Raw genomic sequence first — 18,855 nt, forward strand, 5'->3', positions numbered from 1 at the left:
TTTGTGGTCAAAGTGTCGTAAAAAACATTCAAACTATATAAAGTTACAGACTCCTTTTGATGATAAGTCAGCTATACAGAGGTCCCCTTTTGACCTCCTGAACATGTTTCTGGCCAAAGAGTCCTCGATCTTGGGCTTTCTATACATACTCATAGACTCCTTCTGGTGCTTCATAAGCCATATAGATTTCCATATCTGACATTTTGAACTTATTTGTGGTCAAAGTGTCGTAAAAAACATTCAAACTATATAAAGTTATAGACTCCTTTTGATGATAAATCAGCTATACAGAGGTCCCCTTTTGACCTCCTGAACATATTTCTGGCCAAAGAGTCCTCAATCTTGGGCTTTCTATACATACTCATAGACTCCTTCTGATGCTTCATAAGCCATATAGATGTCCATTTCTGACCTTTTGAACTTATTTGTGGTCAAACTGTCCTAACATTTTTTCAAACTATAGAAAGTTATAGACTCCTTTTGATTATAAATCAGCTATACAGAGGGCCCCTTTTGACCTCCTGAACATATTTCTGGCCAAAGAGTCCTCGATCTTGGGCTTTCTATACATACTCATAGACTCCTTCTGGTGCTTCATAAGCCATATAGATTTCCATATCTGACATTTTGAACTTATTTGTGGTCAAAGTTTCCTAAAATAAATTCAAACTATAGAAAGTTTTAGACTCCTTTTGATGATGTCAGCTATTCAGAGGTCCCCTTTTGACCTCCAGAACATATTTCTGGCCAAAGAGTCCTCGATCTTGGGCTTTCTATACATACTCATAGACTCTTTCTGATGCTTCATAAGCCATATAGATGTCCATATCTGACCTTTTGAACTTATTTGTGGTCAAAGTGTCCTAACATTTTTTCAAACTATAGAAAGTTTTAGACTCCTTTTGATGATAAATCAGCTATACAGAGGTCCCCTTTTGACCTACTGAACATATTTCTGGCCAAAGAGTCCTCGTTCTTGGGCTTTCTATACATACTCATAGACTCCTCCTGGTGCTTCATAAGCCATATAGATTTCCATATCTGACATTTTGAACTTATTTGTGGTCAAAGTGTCGTAAAAAACATTCAAACTATATAAAGTTACAGACTCCTTTTGATGATAAGTCAGCTATACAGAGGTCCCCTTTTGACCTCCTGAACATGTTTCTGGCCAAAGAGTCCTCGATCTTGGGCTTTCTATACATACTCATAGACTCCTTCTGGTGCTTCATAAGCCATATAGATTTCCATATCTGACATTTTGAACTTATTTGTGGTCAAAGTGTCGTAAAAAACATTCAAACTATATAAAGTTATAGACTCCTTTTGATGATAAATCAGCTATACAGAGGTCCCCTTTTGACCTCCTAAACATATTTCTGGTCAGAGTCCTCGATCTTGGGCTTTCTATACATACTCATAGACTCCTTCTGGTGCTTCATAAGCCATATAGATTTCCATATCTGACATTTTGAACTCATTTGTGGTCAAAGTGTCCTAAAAAACATTCAAACTATATAAAGTTATAGACTCCTTTTGATGATAAGTCAGCTATACAGAGGTCCCCTTTTGACCTCCAGAACATATTTCTGGCCAAAGAGTCCTCGATCTTGGGCTTTCTATACATACTCATAGACTCCTTCTGATGCTTCATAAGCCATATAGATGTCCATATCTGACATTTTGAACTTATTTGTGGTCAAAGTGTCCTAAAATTTTTCAAACTATAGAAAGTTATAGACTCCTTTTGATGATAAATCAGCTATACAGAGGTCCCCTTTTGACCTTCTGAACATATTTCTGGCCAAAGAGTCCTCGATCTTGGGCTTTCTATACATACTCATAGACTCCTTCTGATGCTTCATAAGCCATATAGATGTCCATATCTGACATTTTGAACTTATTTGTGGTCAAAGTGTCCTAAAATTTTTCAAACTATATAAAGTTATAGACCCCTTTTAAAGATAAATCAGCTATACAGAGGGCCCCTTTTGACCTACTGAACATATTTCTGGCCAAAGAGTCCTCGATCTTGCGTTTTCTATACATACTCATAGACTCCTTCTGATGCTTCATAAGCCATATAGATGTCCATATCTGACCTTTTGAACTCATTTGTGGTCAAAGTGTCCTCAAAATTTTTCAAACTATAGAAAGTTATATACTCCCTTTGATGATAAATCAGCTATACAGAGGTCCCCTTTTGACCTCCTGAACATATTTCTGGTCAAAGAGTCCTCAATCTTGGGCTTTCTATACATACTCATAGACTCCTTCTGATGCTTCATAAGCCATATAGATGTCCATATCTGACCTTTTGAACTTATTTGTGGTCAAACTGTCCTAACATTTTTTCAAACTATAGAAAGTTATAGACTCCTTTTGATGATAAATCAGCTATACAGAGGTCCCCTTTTGACCTCCTAAACATATTTCTGGTCAAAGAGTCCTCGATCTTGGGCTTTCTATACATACTCATAGACTCCTTCTGGTGCTTCATAAGCCATATAGATGTCCATATCTGACCTTTTGAACTTATTTGTGGTCAAAGTGTCCTCAAAATTTTTTCAAACTATAGAAAGTTATAGACTCCTTTTGATGATAAATCAGCTATACAGAGGGCCCCTTTTGACCCACTGAGCATATTTCTGGCCAAAGAGTCCTCGATCTTGGGCTTTCTATACATACTCATAGACTCCTTCTGATGCTTCATAAGCCATATAGATGTCCATATCTGACCTTTTGAACTTATTTGTGGTCAAAGTGTCCTCAAAATTTTTCAAACTATAGAAAGTTATAGACTCCTTTTGATGATAAATCAGCTATACAGAGGGCCCCTTTTGACCTCATGAACATAATTCTGGCCAAAGAGTCCTCGATCGTGGGCTTTCTATACATACTCATAGACTCCTTCTGATGCTTCATAAGCCATATAGATGTCCATATCTGACCTTTTGAACTTATTTGTGGTCAAAGTGTCCTAACATTTTCTCAAACTATAGAAAGTTATAGACTCCTTTTGATGATAAATCAGCTATACAGAGGGCCCCTTTTGACCTTCTGAACATATTTCTGGCCAAAGAGTCCTAGATCTTATGCTTTCTATACATACTCATAGACTCCTTCTGATGCTTCATAAGCCATATAGATGTCCATATCTGACCTTTTGAACTTATTTGTGGTCAAACTGTCCTAACATTTTTTCAAACTATAGAAAGTTATAGACTCCTTTTGATGATAAATCAGCTATACAGAGGGCCCCTTTTGACCTACTGAACATATTTTTGTTACTCATAGTCCAACTCCTTGTGATGCTTCATAAGCCATATAGATGTCCATATCTGTCCTTTTGAACTTATTTCTGGTCAAAGTGTCCTCAAAATTTTTCAAACTATATAAAGTTATAGTCTCCTTCTGATGATAAATCAGCTATACAGAGGTCCCCTTTTGACCTACTGAACATATTTCTGGCCAAAGAGTCCTAAAAGATTACACTATACATTCAGACTGATATCCTCGGATGTTATATCATCCTGACAAAAGTCCATATTTGACCTACCAAATTTTTTTCTGGCCAAGGAGTGAGTACTCGAAACTTGACCTTTCCATATATACTTGTTGACTCTTTCTGATATTACGTCAGACATACAGAATTACATATTTGACCCAAGGAACATATTTCTTGCCAAAGAGTCCTCGATCTTGGGCTTTCTATACATACTCATAGACTCCTTCTGATGCTTCATAAGCCATATTGATGTCCATATCTGACCTTTTGAACTTATTTCTTGCTTAAAGTGTCCTCAAAATTTTTCAAACTATATAAAGTTATAGACTCCTTCTGATAAAAAAGAGTCCTCAATCTTGAACTTTGCATTCTCACTCCTAGACTCCTTCTGATGGTTCATACGCCACATATAGAATTCCATATTTGACCTATTGAACTTATTTCTGGTCAAATGGTCCTCAAAGGGTTTCTTATTATGTTAATTCAGCCATACAGAGGTTCCTATTTGAACTACTGAACACATTTTTGGCCAAAGAGTCTTTGAACATTAACTTTCTCTGCTTATTGACGTCTCTTATTGACATTAGCCATACAAAAGTCCATATTTAACCTACTAACATATTTATGGTCAAAGAGTCCCTGATCTTGACCTTTCTGTACATGCTCATTGACAGCTTCCGGTGTTTCATCAGCCTGAAAGATGTCCATACTTGACTTGACTTGTTAATTTATGTATCTTCTATCCGATCTGCTATCCAATGTATTTGAACAGTAGTTCAAATTTTATATTTTGAACATATTTCTAGACATGAGACCTTGAACTTTAAATTTCTAGACTAATTGCTCTTACAATCCTTCTGATGTTTCATCAGCCATACAGCATAGTTCAAATTTGACCTATTGAACATTTCTATAACCAAAGTGTCCTCGATCTTGATCGTTCTATACATAATCATAGGCTTGTTCTGATGTTTCATCATTGAGACAGAAGTTAATTATTGACCTACTGAACATATTTCTGGCAAAAGAATCATCAAAGTTTAACTTACTGTTCCTTCTCCTAGACTATTTTTGATTTTACATCCACCATACAATAGTCCATATTTGACCAAGAGAACATATTTCTGGCCAAAAGAGTCGTCAAAAGGTATGTTTATATGCATTCTCATCGACTACTTTTGATGTTAAATCAACCATATTGTTAGTCCAAATTTGACCCATTGAACATATATCTGGCCAAAGAGACCTAGAACTTTAATAATCTATACATAATTACTATCTCCTTCTGATTTTTCATCACCACATATTTCTGGCTGGAAGAGTCCTTGATCTTTCTATACATACTCATAGACGCTTTCAGATAGTACTTCAGCCAAACAATGATCCATAATTGACTACTAAACTCATTTCTGAGCGATGGGTTTATAATCTTGATTTCTCTATACATTGACTCCTTCTGATGTTACAATAGCAAAACATTATTGGATTGTATTGTATCAATATGACCTATTAAACCTATTTCTGACCAATGAGTCTATGAACATTTTTCAATACATACTCAATGACTCCTGATTTTACAACAGCAATATAGTATTTCAAAATTTGATCAATTGAACATATTTCTGGCCAAAGAGACCTTGATCTTATTCTTTCTATACATACTCCTTCTGATGTTTCATCAGCCAGATAATTGTCCACAATTGACCTACTGAACATTTTTCTGCCCGAAGAGTCTATGAACTTGAACTTTCTATACATAATCATTTACTTCTGATGTTTCTTCAGCCATACAGAAGTCCAGATTTGACATGTTGAACATATTTCTGACCAAAGAGTCTTTGATCTTGAACTTTCTATTCATAATTATAGACTCTTTCAGAAAGTACATCGGACAGACAATTGTCCATATTAATTATTAAACATATTTCTGGCCAACAAGTCCATGAACTTGAACATTCTGTACATGCTAATTGAGTCCTTTTAGTGTTTCATCAGCCAGACATTAGTCCATAATTGACCTACTGAACATATTGCTGCCCGAATAGTCTTGAACTTGAACTTTCTATATAGGCTCATTGACTCCTTCTGATGTTTCACAAGCAGACAATAGTCCATAATTGACCCTCTGAACATATTTATAGTAAAAGAGTCCTCTGTCTTGAACTTTCTATAGATTCTCAGTGACTCCATACAGATAATTGACCGTCTTTGAACTTGAACTTTCTATTCATAATCTTCTTCCTCAATCTTCATTGACTTCTGATTCATCAGCCAGACAGCAGTCCATATTTGACCCACTAAACATATTTCTGACAAAAGAGTCCTCGATCTTGAACCTTTTAAACATACTCATAGACTCTTTCTGGTGTTTCATCAGCCATGCAGTAGTTCTGATTTGACATAATGAACATATTTCTGACCGAAGAGTCCTCGATCTTGAACTTTCTATTCATACTTATAGACTCTTTCAGATAGTACATCGGCCAGACAATTGTAGATATTGACTATTGAAGTAAAAGAGTTCTCGATCTTGAACTTTCTATACATTCTCAGTGATGCCTTATTTTGTTTCTTTAGCCATACAGAAGTCCAGATTTGACATGTTGAACATATTTCTGACTTGAAAATTTTGTACATGCTAATTGACTCCTTTTAGTGTTTCATCAGCCAGACAGTAGTCAATAATGGACCTACTGAAAATATTTCTGGTAAAAGAGTCCTCGATTTTGAACTTTCTATACATTCTCAGTGACGCCTTATTTTGTTTCTTTAGCCATAAAGTAGTTCAGATTTAACATGTTGAACATATTTCTGACTGAAGAGTCCTTGATCTTGAACTTTCTATTCACACTTATAGACTCCTTCAGATAGTACATCGGCCAGACAACTGTCCATAATGACATTTTTTTTTTTTTTCTGGCCAACGAGTCTATGTACTTGAACTTTCTATACATGCTCATTGACTCCTTTTAGTGCTTCATCAGCCAGAGAGTACTCCATAATTTACCTACTGAAAATATTTCTGGTAAAAGAGTCCTCGATTTTGAACTTTCTTTACAAGCTCATTGACTCCTTCTGATGTTTCATCAGCCAGACAATTGTTCATAACTGACCTACTGAACATATTTCTAGTAAAAGAGTCCTCGATCTTGAACATTCTATACATGCTCATTGACTCCTTATGCTGTTTCTTTCTATACATACTCGTTTACTCCATCTGATGTTACATCAGCCATAAAGAAGTCCATAATTGACCCAAGGGACATATTTGTGGCCAATCTTGAACTTTCTATACATACTCATAGTCTCCTTCTGATTCTTCATAAGCCATATTTATGTCCATATTTATGACCTATTATTATTTCTGGTCAAAGATTCCTCAAAAGTTTTTAAACTATGTAAAATTATAGACTCCATCTGATGATAAATCAGACCAAAAGAGGTCAAATTTTGACTCTTGAGTCAATATGTATAGAGAGTTAATGTTCAATGATTCTTTGGCCAAAAATATATTCAGAGGGTCACATACCTGTTAAAGTGATGTATCATCAGAAGAAGTCTATGAGTATTTAGTAAGTTAACTTGTGAGGACCTTTTTGCCAAAAATATTTTCAATTCGCCAGATATGGAAATCTATATAGCTAATGAAGAATCAGAAAGAGTCAATGAGTATATATAGAATGGTCAAGTTTAGACTCTTTGACCAGAAAAAATTTCAGTATGTCAAATATGGACTTTTGTCATGATGATATAACATCCGAAGATATCAATCTGAGTGTATAGTGTTAATCTTTAAGGACTCTTTGGCCAGTAATATTTTCGGTAGGTCAAATATGGACTACTGCCTGCCTGGTTTGGCATTGCAAGAAGTCAGTCTATATTGTATAGTGAGTTAATGTTCACGGACTCTGGCCAGAAATATTTTCAGTAGGTCAAAAATAGACTACTGGCTGGTTAATATAACATCACAAGAAGTCAATCTGTAGTATAGCAAGATAATGTTCAAGAACTCTTTGGCCAGAAATATGTTCAGAAGGTCAAAAGGTGACCTTTGTATAGCTGATTTATTATTAGAAGGAGACTATAACTTTATATAGTTTGAAAAATTTTGAGGACACTTTGACCAGAAATAAGTTCAAAAGGTCAGATATGGACCTCTATATGTCTTATGAAGCATCAGAAGGAGTCTATGAGTATGTATAGAAAGGCCAAGATCGAGGACTCTTTGGCAAGAAATATGTTCCTTGGGTCAAATATGGAATTCTGTATGTCTGACGTAACATCAGAAAGAGTCAACAAGTATATATGGAAAGGTCAAGTTTCGAGTACTCACTCCTTGGCCAGAAAAAAATTTGGTAGGTCAAATATGGACTTTTGTCAGGATGATATAACATCCGAAGATATCAGTCTGAATGTATAGTGTTAATCTTTTAGGACTCTTTGGCCAGAAATATGTTCAGTAGGTCAAAAGGGGACCTCTGTATAGCTGATTTATCATCAGAAGGAGTCTATAACTTTATATAGTTTAAAAACTTTTGATGACCAGAAATAAGTTCTAAAGGTCAGATATGGACATCTATATGGCTTATGTAACATTAGAAGGAGTCTATGAGTATGTATAGAAAGGTCAAGATCGAGAACTCTCTAGCCATAAATATATTCCTTGGGTCAAATATGGACTTCTGTATGGCTGATTTAACATCAGAAGGAGTCTTTCTATACATACATACTCATGATATGGACATCTATATGGCTTATGAAGCATCAGAAGGAATCTATGAGTATGTATAGAAAGCCCAAGATCAAGGACTCTTTGGCCAGAAACATGTTCAGAAGGTCAAAAGGGGACCTCTGTATAGCTGACTTATCATCAAAAGGAGTCTATAACTTTATATAGTTTGAATTTTTTTTAGGACTCTTTGACCACAAATAAGTTCAAAAGATCAGATATGGACATCTATATGGCTTATGAAGCATCAGAAGGAGTCTATGAGTATGTATAGAAAGCCCAAGATCAAGGACTCTTTGGCCAGAAATATGTTCTGGAGGTCAAAAGGGGACCTCTGTATAGCTGACATCATCAAAAGGAGTCTATAACTTTCTATAGTTTGAAAAATTTTAGGACACTTTGACCACAAATAAGTTCAAAATGTCAGATTTGGAAATCTATATGGCTTATGAAGCATCAGAAGAAGTCTATGAGTATGTATAGAAAGCCCAAGATTGAGGACTCTTTGGCCAGAAATATGTTCAGTAGGTCAAAAGGGGCCCTCTGTATAGCTGATTTATCATCAAAAGGAGTCTATAACTTTATATAGATTGAAAAAATGTTAGGACACTTTGACCACAAATAAGTTCAAAAGGTCAGATATGGACATCTATATGGCTTATGAAGCATCAGAAGGAATCTATGAGTATGTATAGAAAGCATAAGATCGAGGACTCTTTGGCCAGAAACGTTCAGAAGGTCAAAAGGGGACCTCTGTATAGCTGACTTATCATCAAAAGGAGTCTATAACTTTATATAGTGTGAAATAGTTTGAAAAATTTTAGGACACTTTGACCACAAATAAGTTCAAAATGTCAGATATGGACATCTATATGGCTTATGAAGCATCAGAAGGAGTCTATGAGTATGTATAGAAAGCCCAAGATCGAGGACTCTTTGGCCAGAAATATGTTCAGAAGGTCAAAGGGGACCTCTGTATAGCTGATTTATCATCAAAAGGAGTCTATAACTTTCTATAGTTTGAAAAATTTTGAGGACACTTTGACCACAAATAAGTTCAAAAGGTCAGATATGGAAATCTATATGGCTTATTATGAAGCATCAGAAGGAGTCTATGAGTATGTATAGAAAGCCCAAGATCGAGGACTCTGTGGCCAGACTTATGTTCATGAGGTCAAAAGGTGCCCTCTGTATAGCTGATTTATCATCAAAAGGAGTCTATAACTTTCTATAGTTTGAAACATATTGAGGACACTTTGACCACAAATAAGTTCAAAAGGACAGATATGGACATCTATATGGCTTATGAAGCATCAGAAGGAGTCTATGAGTATGTATAGAAAGCCCAAGATCGAGGACTCTTTGGCCAGAAATATGTTCATGAGGTCAAAAGGGGACCTCTGTATAGCTGATTTATCATCAAAAGGAGTCTATAACTTTCTATAGTTTGAAAAGTTTTGAGGACACTTTGACCACAAATAAGTTCAAAAGGTCAGATATGGACATCTATGACCCACTGAAGGTAATGGCGGTGTAGTTCGTCTGTTCTCCGACTCGACATCCGTTATTTAACAATTTCTCAGAGATATTCTCCATATCTGATCGCATTTTAACCGAATCATCAACGTTGAAGTGATACAACATGTCAAAACGTCAAATGACGAAGTTTTCTCCTGAGAAAAAGCGAATTAAGGACCTCAGGGACGAGCAGGGGGAAGATATCCGCGCCATTGTTGTCGAGGAATTGAAGACACAATTCGGTCTTATCAGAGAGTTGTTTAAGGAAGAACTCGCGCCTATTATCGACAGACTCGGCACTTTGGAAGAGGACGTTCGTCGAATAAGGAATCAATTTGACCACATGCAAACCGCTCTCCGTCACGTGAAAAAAGAGACGAGTGAGGTTAAGATGGCAGTCGGCGATTTACAAGAGAAATTGGCTAAACTGGAGGACAAAAATCGTCAGTCAAACATCCGCTTGGTGGGTCTAAAAGAAGGCATGGAAGGAGATGACCCTGTAAGATTCATTCAAAACCATCTACCAAAATGGATCCCTTCTCTTGCTGGTAAGGAATTGGAGATTGAGAGAGCTCATCGTATTTACAACGGAACACATACAAAGTCATCTCATCGCACGATCATCTTCAAGATGCTTCGTTATCAAGATCGAAATGCTATTCTTAACGGAGCTCGGGGAGTTGGTCAAATTCTTCATCAAGGAACACCACTGCTTTTTTTCCCGGACTACAGTACACACACGGCGACTAAAAGAAGAGAAATGACCTCGGCGAGAAAGAAACTGACCCAAAAAGGGATATCATCCTTCCTGCTTTACCCTGCGACGGTTAAAGTTAATCACGGAGGAAAGTCATCCCTCTTCCAGACGCCAGAGGAGATTGAGAAATTCATCACTGAACTGTATTCCGCTGAAAGAGTTTCTCTGAAAACTACAGCAATCTTACTTCCAGAATCTGAATCTGAGGAGGATGTCCCTGCAAACCTCATGGAGATCCCTATCCGGAATATTTGATTCTTTCACATCCGTTTCTAGTTCGGGTTGGGCATGGAGGAACGAACCGTCCTTGCAATGGTGGTCATATACCCCAGTATAAAGACCTTGAGGGTAGATAGAAGAGTGTGTTCTAACTCTTTGCTTGCTGCCCATGTTACTTTTGTTCATGTTCTTGTTTTTGTTACTATGTTCTATACCCAAGAATGCCCGTTTAAGTTAGGTATGTATGCTAACTTCTTTAACTTCTGCTTTAATTTTACCGGGGGATTATATTTTGGTCTTCCCATCCCTTCTCAGTTTAGATTTGGAATTTATCTTTTAAAAAATATATGGCTATAAACATTATATCTTGGAATGTTAACGGATTAAATAGCCCCATTAAACGAACTAAATGTTTAGACTATCTTAGAGGCAAAAAGATAACCATCGCTTTAATACAAGAATCTCATTTAAAAGCAGTAGATGTACATCGCTTTCAAAATAAGTATTTTAAACTGATCTCCTCTTCTTCTGCTGCTAATAAAACTAAAGGGGTATTGATTGTTTCCAGGCGCAATACGACTTTTAAAATTTTAAGCTCGGGAGGAGACTCTGCAGGCCGAATTGCTTATGCAGTTGGGACCCTAAACAATGTTAAATATGCCTTTATGTCTGTATACGCTCCTACAGAATGGGATACCTCTTTCTTTCAGGAACTATTAAGTTTGGTAATGAGTTTGGAAGAATGTCAATTGGTGATTGGAGGAGACTTCAATACTGTGCTAGATACTCAATTGGATAGATCCCACTTTTCTAAATACGATGCACCGATCTCTCAATACTTTAAGGACTTTTTGCTTCAGGCTAATTTAAATGATGTCTGGCGGCTACAAAATGATGGCACCAAGGATTATACATTTTTCTCAGCACGTCACAAAAGTTATTCTAGAATCGATTATATCCTTACATCTCCATCTCTTACACCTCATATAGCGAAAGTTGATATTCTCCCTATTATCATATCAGATCATTCTCCTTTAGTGACATCACTAACCCCAATTTCACTGAGAGCCACAAACAATCGATGGAGATTTAACACTTCTCTGTTACAAAATGATGCATTTGTGACTGATCTACGTAACTCCCTGGTGAATTTCCTACAAATAAATAGAGATTCAGCCTCAAATCCTCAAATACTGTGGGAAACCACTAAATGTTTTATAAGGGGTAGATGTATAAGCTTTTCTGCCTATATAAAAAAATGTAGAGAGAATCGCAAAACTGAACTGGAAAAACAAATTGATCTGATAGAGAAAGAATTAAAGGAAAGGTTTTGTGAGTCTAGAGCTAAAGAACTTAAAGCTTACAAAACGGAATTACAATCTATTTATTCTCACAGAGCTGAATTTATCATACACCGTACCAGACAATCTTATTATTTCCACGGAGAACGTTCGTCAAAATTGTTGGCCTGGAGGTTGAAAGGGAACGAAGCTAAGGCCAACATATCAGCTATTAGACAAGAAGGCTCGGTATACACCCAACCTGAAAAGGTGAACAGTGTATTTGAACAATACTACAAACAGCTATATACTTCAGAATCCAGATCCACACCAATACATATAAACTCATTCCTTAATTCAATAACTCTCCCCAAACTAAATGACACTCAGCGGGAAATATTAGACAGTCCTCTGACAATTGAGGAATTAAAATCCGCTCTAGATTCTTTAAACAATAATAAGGCTCCGGGACTAGATGGAATTCCCCCGGAATTATTGAAATCAATTTGGGATTTAGTTGCACCCTTAATTCTTGACTCATTCAATTTTGCCTTAGAGAAGGGAGCTTTGCACAGAGACCAAACCACAGCTTTAATAACTTTAATACTGAAGAAGGAGAAGGACCCACTAGAATGTTCCAGTTATAGACCAATTAGTCTTCTATCCACCGACTCGAAATTGATGGCAAAAGTACTAGCTCTAAGATTAAACAGGTGTGTTGGAGATTTGATTGGGGGTGATCAAACCGGTTTTATGATGGGGAGATTTGCAGCAGATAACATACGTAGACTGCTTCATGTCATTGAACAATCTGACAATTACCCGACTTCCTCTGCAATCCTTTCTCTGGATGCAGAGAAAGCCTTCGATCGAATTGAGTGGAATTTTTTATGGTCAGTTTTGGAGCATTTCGGTTTTGGCCCTTTCTTTCAACGAGCCGTTAAAACCATCTATTCGGAATGTTCAGCTAAAATTCTCACCGGTTCTCTTATCTCCGCTCCGTTTTATCTTGGTAGAGGTACTCGACAAGGTTGTCCATTATCACCTCTGCTTTTTAATTTATCATTAGAGCTTCTGGCTCAAGCAATCAGACAATGTGCTTTAATATCTCCAATTACCTGTGTGAACACCTCTCATAAAATTTCACTTTATGCAGATGATAGTTTACTATATATGTCAAATATTAAAGAGTCAATCAAGGAATGCCTACATCTATTCTATACTTTTGGAAAATTATCCGGCTATAAAATTAATTGGAATAAGTCTGTCTTTATGCCCCTTAATACAACAGCTAAATTAGAGATTCAGACTCTTGATACCTTAATTCCAATTGCTGACCAGTTTACATATCTTGGAATTAAAATCTTTCCATCGTTACCTCGCATTGCTAAATGGAATTATCAGTCCCTTCTGGATAACATAAAAAAGGATCTTCAATGTTGGACCCCTCTCTGTTTGGCTGTCCATGGCCGTATTGCTACAGTTAAAATGAATATACTCCCAAGACTAGGCTTTTTATTTTCAACCTTGCCTCTGGCGCCTCCTACTGACTATTTTAAAGTACTTAATTCGATAGTGACAAAATTTATATGGAATAACAAACGTCCTAGAATTCGACTGAAATTTATGCACCGATTAAAACCACATGGTGGACTATCTTTACCAGATTTTCAATCCTATTATTTAGCATATCAGATGAGACCACTTAGGACATGGGTGGATACAGAATCACATGTACCTTGGCGAGCAATAGAAAATAATATCATATATCCACTGCGCCTACAGGATTTACCCTTTACAGGATTATCTAGGTCAATGATGTCACGATTTGGCCCAATTATTAGGCAATCTATCAAAATTTGGAAAGCAGCAGAAAAGAGTATGGGAGCTTCAGTTAAATATTGCAAATCCACCCCTATTTGGCATAATACTAATCTTTGTATGGCAAAAAAGACATTTATCTTTAAGCCCTGGACGGATTCCGGCATATTCACCCTTAAGGATTTATACAATGCTGATGGGCTTAAGTCCTTTCAGGTCCTACAAGATGAGTTTTCTGTTCCAAGATCCTCATTCTCATTATACTTAGGTTTAAGATCTGCATTGAAAACCTTTGGTGTGCCTTGGTCGGCTAAATTGACTCCTCATCCTATGTTAAAATGGATAGACTCCAGTATGGGCTCTAAAGGAAGTGTTAGTAGGATTATTGAACAGATTGTGGTACACCAATATTCAAAAATGCCGATTGAGAACTTCTGGGAAAAGGAACTCAACATGACAATTGATTGGGACACTGTTTGGAAAAATTGTTTTGCCTGCTCTAAAAATCCAGCTCACCAAATGATTCATTTCAAACTCATTCATAAGGCATATACGACTCCATGCCTATTGTTTAAAATGAAAAGAAGGCAAAATCCATTTTGCCACCTATGTGAGAGTTCTAATCATGGCACGTATATACATATGTTTTGGTTTTGTCCTCGGGTTACATCGTTTTGGTCACTGGTGCAGACAGAGCTGTCGGTCTTAATGAACACTGAGATTCAGAAGGAACCATTGCTTTTCCTGTTGCTGGACGATTCGAGGTTGTCATTGTCTCTCAGTCAAAGGAGGATTTTGACCGCTGCCCTTACTGCGGCTAAAAAAGTAATCCTAAAGTTATGGATGGAACCATCCATACCGGTTAGGTGCATATGGAGATCTTATCTGTTGGACATTACTCGTCTGGAATGTACTACTGCAAGGATTCTTGGTGCCCCTGGGAAAACGATACAGTTTTGGATGGACTTCATTGCTAATCTATCAGACAACTAATACAGCTATATTAAGGATTTTGATTTATTGTTTTCCAGAGTGTTTTTTTTTCTTTTTTTTCTTTTTTTTTTTTTTTTTTTTCTTACATGAACATACCTTTATCTTTTAAAATATATGTATATTTGTTATCTTGGGCGGTTCTTGGGAATGTTGTACACAAAAAATAATTGTTAATAAAAAATAAGTCACAAAAAAAAGATATGGACATCTATATGGCTTATGAAGCATCAGAAGGAGTCTATGAGTATGTATAGAAAGCCCAAGATCGAGGAATCTTTGGCCGGAAATATGTTCAGGAGGTCAAAAGGGGACCTCTGTATAGCTGATTTATCATCAAAGGGAGTCTATAACTTTCTATAGTTTGAAAAAATGTTAGGACAGTTTGACCACAAATAAGTTCAAAAGGTCAGATATGGACATCTATATGGCTTATGAAGCATCAGAAGGAGTCTATGAGTATGTATAGAAAGCATAAGATCTAGGACTCTTTGGCAAGAAATATGTTCAGAAGGTCAAAAGGGGCCCTCTGTATAGCTGATTTATCATCAAAAGGAGTCTATAACTTTCTATAGTTTGAGAAAATGTTAGGACACTTTGACCACAAATAAGTTCAAAAGGTCAGATATGGACATCTATATGGCTTATGAAGCATCATAAGGAGTCTATGAGTATGTATAGAAAGCCCACGATCGAGGACTCTTTGGCCAGAATTATGTTCATGAGGTCAAAAGGGGCCCTCTGTATAGCTGATTTATCATCAAAAGGAGTCTATAACTTTCTATAGTTTGAAAAATTTTGAGGACACTTTGACCACAAATAAGTTCAAAAGGTCAGATATGGACATCTATATGGCTTATGAAGCATCAGAAGGAGTCTATGAGTATGATAGATCAAGATCAAGATCGAGGAATCTTTGGCCGGAAATATGTTCAGGAGGTCAAAAGGGGCCCTCTGTATAGCTGATTTATCATCAAAAGGAGTCCATAACTTTCTATAGTTTGAGAAAATGTTAGGACACTTTGACCACAAATAAGTTCAAAAGGTCAGATATGGACATCTATATGGCTTATGAAGCATCAGAAGGAGTCTATGAGTATGTAGAGAAAGCCCACGATCGAGGACTCTTTGGCCAGAATTATGTTCATGAGGTCAAAAGGGGCCGTCTGTAAAGCTGATTTATCATGAAAAGAAGTCTATAACTTTCTGTAGTTTGAAAAATTTTGAGGACACTTTGACCACAAATAAGTTCAAAAGGTCAGATATGGACATCTATATGGCTTATGAAGCATCAGAAGGAATCTATGAGTATGTATAGAAAGCATAAGATCGAGGACTCTTTGGCCAGAAACGTTCAGAAGGTCAAAAGGGGACCTCTGTATAGCTGACTTATCATCAAAAGGAGTCTATAACTTTATATAGTGTGAAATAGTTTGAAAAATTTTAGGACACTTTGACCACAAATAAGTTCAAAATGTCAGATATGGACATCTATATGGCTTATGAAGCATCAGAAGGAGTCTATGAGTATGTATAGAAAGCCCAAGATCGAGGACTCTTTGGCCAGAAATATGTTCATGAGGTCAAAAGGGGCCCTCTGTATAGCTGATTTATCTTTAAAAGGAGTCTATAACTTTATATAGTTTGAAAAATTTTAGGACACTTTGACCACAAATAAGTTCAAAATGTCAGATATGGACATCTATATGGCTTATGAAGCATCAGAAGGAGTCTATGAGTATGTATAGAAAGCCCAAGATCGAGGACTCTTTGGCCAGAAATATGTTCAGAAGGTCAAAGGGGACCTCTGTATAGCTGATTTATCATCAAAAGGAGTCTATAACTTTCTATAGTTTGAAAAATTTTGAGGACACTTTGACCACAAATAAGTTCAAAAGGTCAGATATGGAAATCTATATGGCTTATTATGAAGCATCAGAAGGAGTCTATGAGTATGTATAGAAAGCCCAAGATCGAGGACTCTGTGGCCAGACTTATGTTCATGAGGTCAAAAGGTGCCCTCTGTATAGCTGATTTATCATCAAAAGGAGTCTATAACTTTCTATAGTTTGAAAAATTTTGAGGACACTTTGACCACAAATAAGTTCAAAAGGTCAGATATGGACATCTATATGGCTTATGAAGCATCAGAAGGAGTCTATGAGTATGTATAGAAAGCCCACGATCGAGGACTCTGTGGCCAGAGTTATGTTCAGGAGGTCAAAAGGGGACCTCTGTATAGCTGATTTATCTTTAAAAGGAGTCTAAAACTTTATATAGTTTGAAAATTTTTGGGACACTTTGACCACAAATAAGTTCAAAATGTCAGATATGGACATCTATATGGCTTATGAAGCATCAGAAGGAGTCTATGAGTATGTATAGAAAGCCCAAGATCGAGGACTCTTTGGCCAGAAATATGTTCAGTAGGTCAAAAGGGGACCTCTGTATAGCTGATTTATCATCAAAGGGAGTCTATAACTTTCTATAGTTTGAAACATATTGAGGACACTTTGACCACAAATAAGTTCAAAAGGACAGATATGGACATCTATATGGCTTATGAAGCATCAGAAGGAGTCTATGAGTATGTATAGAAAGCCCAAGATCGAGGACTCTTTGGCCAGAAATATGTTCAGAAGGTCAAAAGGGGACCTCTGTATAGCTGATTTATCATCAAAAGGAGTCTATAACTTTCTATAGTTTGAAAAGTTTTGAGGACACTTTGACCACAAATAAGTTCAAAAGGTCAGATATGGACATCTATATGGCTTATGAAGCATCAGAAGGAGTCTATGAGTATGTATAGAAAGCCCAAGATCGAGGAATCTTTGGCCGGAAATATGTTCAGGAGGTCAAAAGGGGACCTCTGTATAGCTGATTTATCATCAAAGGGAGTCTATAACTTTCTATAGTTTGAACAATTTTGAGGACACTTTGACCACAAATAAGTTCAAAAGGTCAGATATGGACATCTATATGGCTTATGAAGCATCAGAAGGAGTCTATGAGTATGTATAGAAAACGCAAGATCGAGGACTCTTTGGCCAGAAATATGTTCAGTAGGTCAAAAGGGGCCCTCTGTATAGCTGATTTATCTTTAAAAGGAGTCTATAACTTTCTATAGTTTGAAAAATTTTGAGGACACTTTGACCACAAATAAGTTCAAAAGGTCAGATATGGACATCTATATGGCTGACGTAACATCAGAAAAAGTCATCGAGTATAAATGGAAAGGTCAAGTTTCGAGTACTCCTTGGCCAGAAAAAAATTCAGTATGTCAAATTTGGACCTTTGTCAGGATGATATAAAATCTTGTTCAGTAGGTCAAAAGCGTACCTATGTATAGCTCATTGTTATAACATTATGTGCTTTGCATAATTGCATTGCATTGCACACCAGAACTAAATCATTCCCATGTCCATAATAGAGATGATATGTGTGTTGATGCATTGCATTGCATTGCACTAACGATCTAACGTTGTGCACAGAAGAATAACATATAGGTTATGCACTTTTTGCATTGCATTGTACAACTGAACTACCTCATTCCCATGTTGATTAAAGACATAGCGTGTGTTGTTGCATTACATTGCACACCAGAACAAAATCATTCCCATGTTCATTATAGAGATGATATGTGTGTTGTTGCATTGCATTGCATTGCATTGCTTTGCTTTTCTTTGATTTGCTTTGCATTGCTTTGCTTTGCTTTGCTTTGCTTTGCTTTGCTTTGCTTTGCTTTGCTTTGCATTGCATTGCATTACATTGCACTAACGATCTAACGTTGTGCACTGAAGAATAACATATAGGTATGCACTTTTTGCACCGCATTGCATTGCACACCAGAACTAAATCATTCCCATGTTCATTAAAGAGATAACGTTTGTTGGTGCATTGCATTGCATTGCATTGCACAAACGATCTAACGTTGTGTACTGAAGAATAACAGCCCAAGGTTATGCACTTTTTTGCATTGCATGGCATTGCACACCAGAACTAAATCATTCCCATGTTCATTAAACAAATAACG

The sequence above is a fragment of the Abramis brama genome, assembly GCF_963993115.1.
Source record: "Abramis brama genome assembly, chromosome: 10".
Taxonomy (NCBI): domain Eukaryota; kingdom Metazoa; phylum Chordata; class Actinopteri; order Cypriniformes; family Leuciscidae; genus Abramis; species Abramis brama.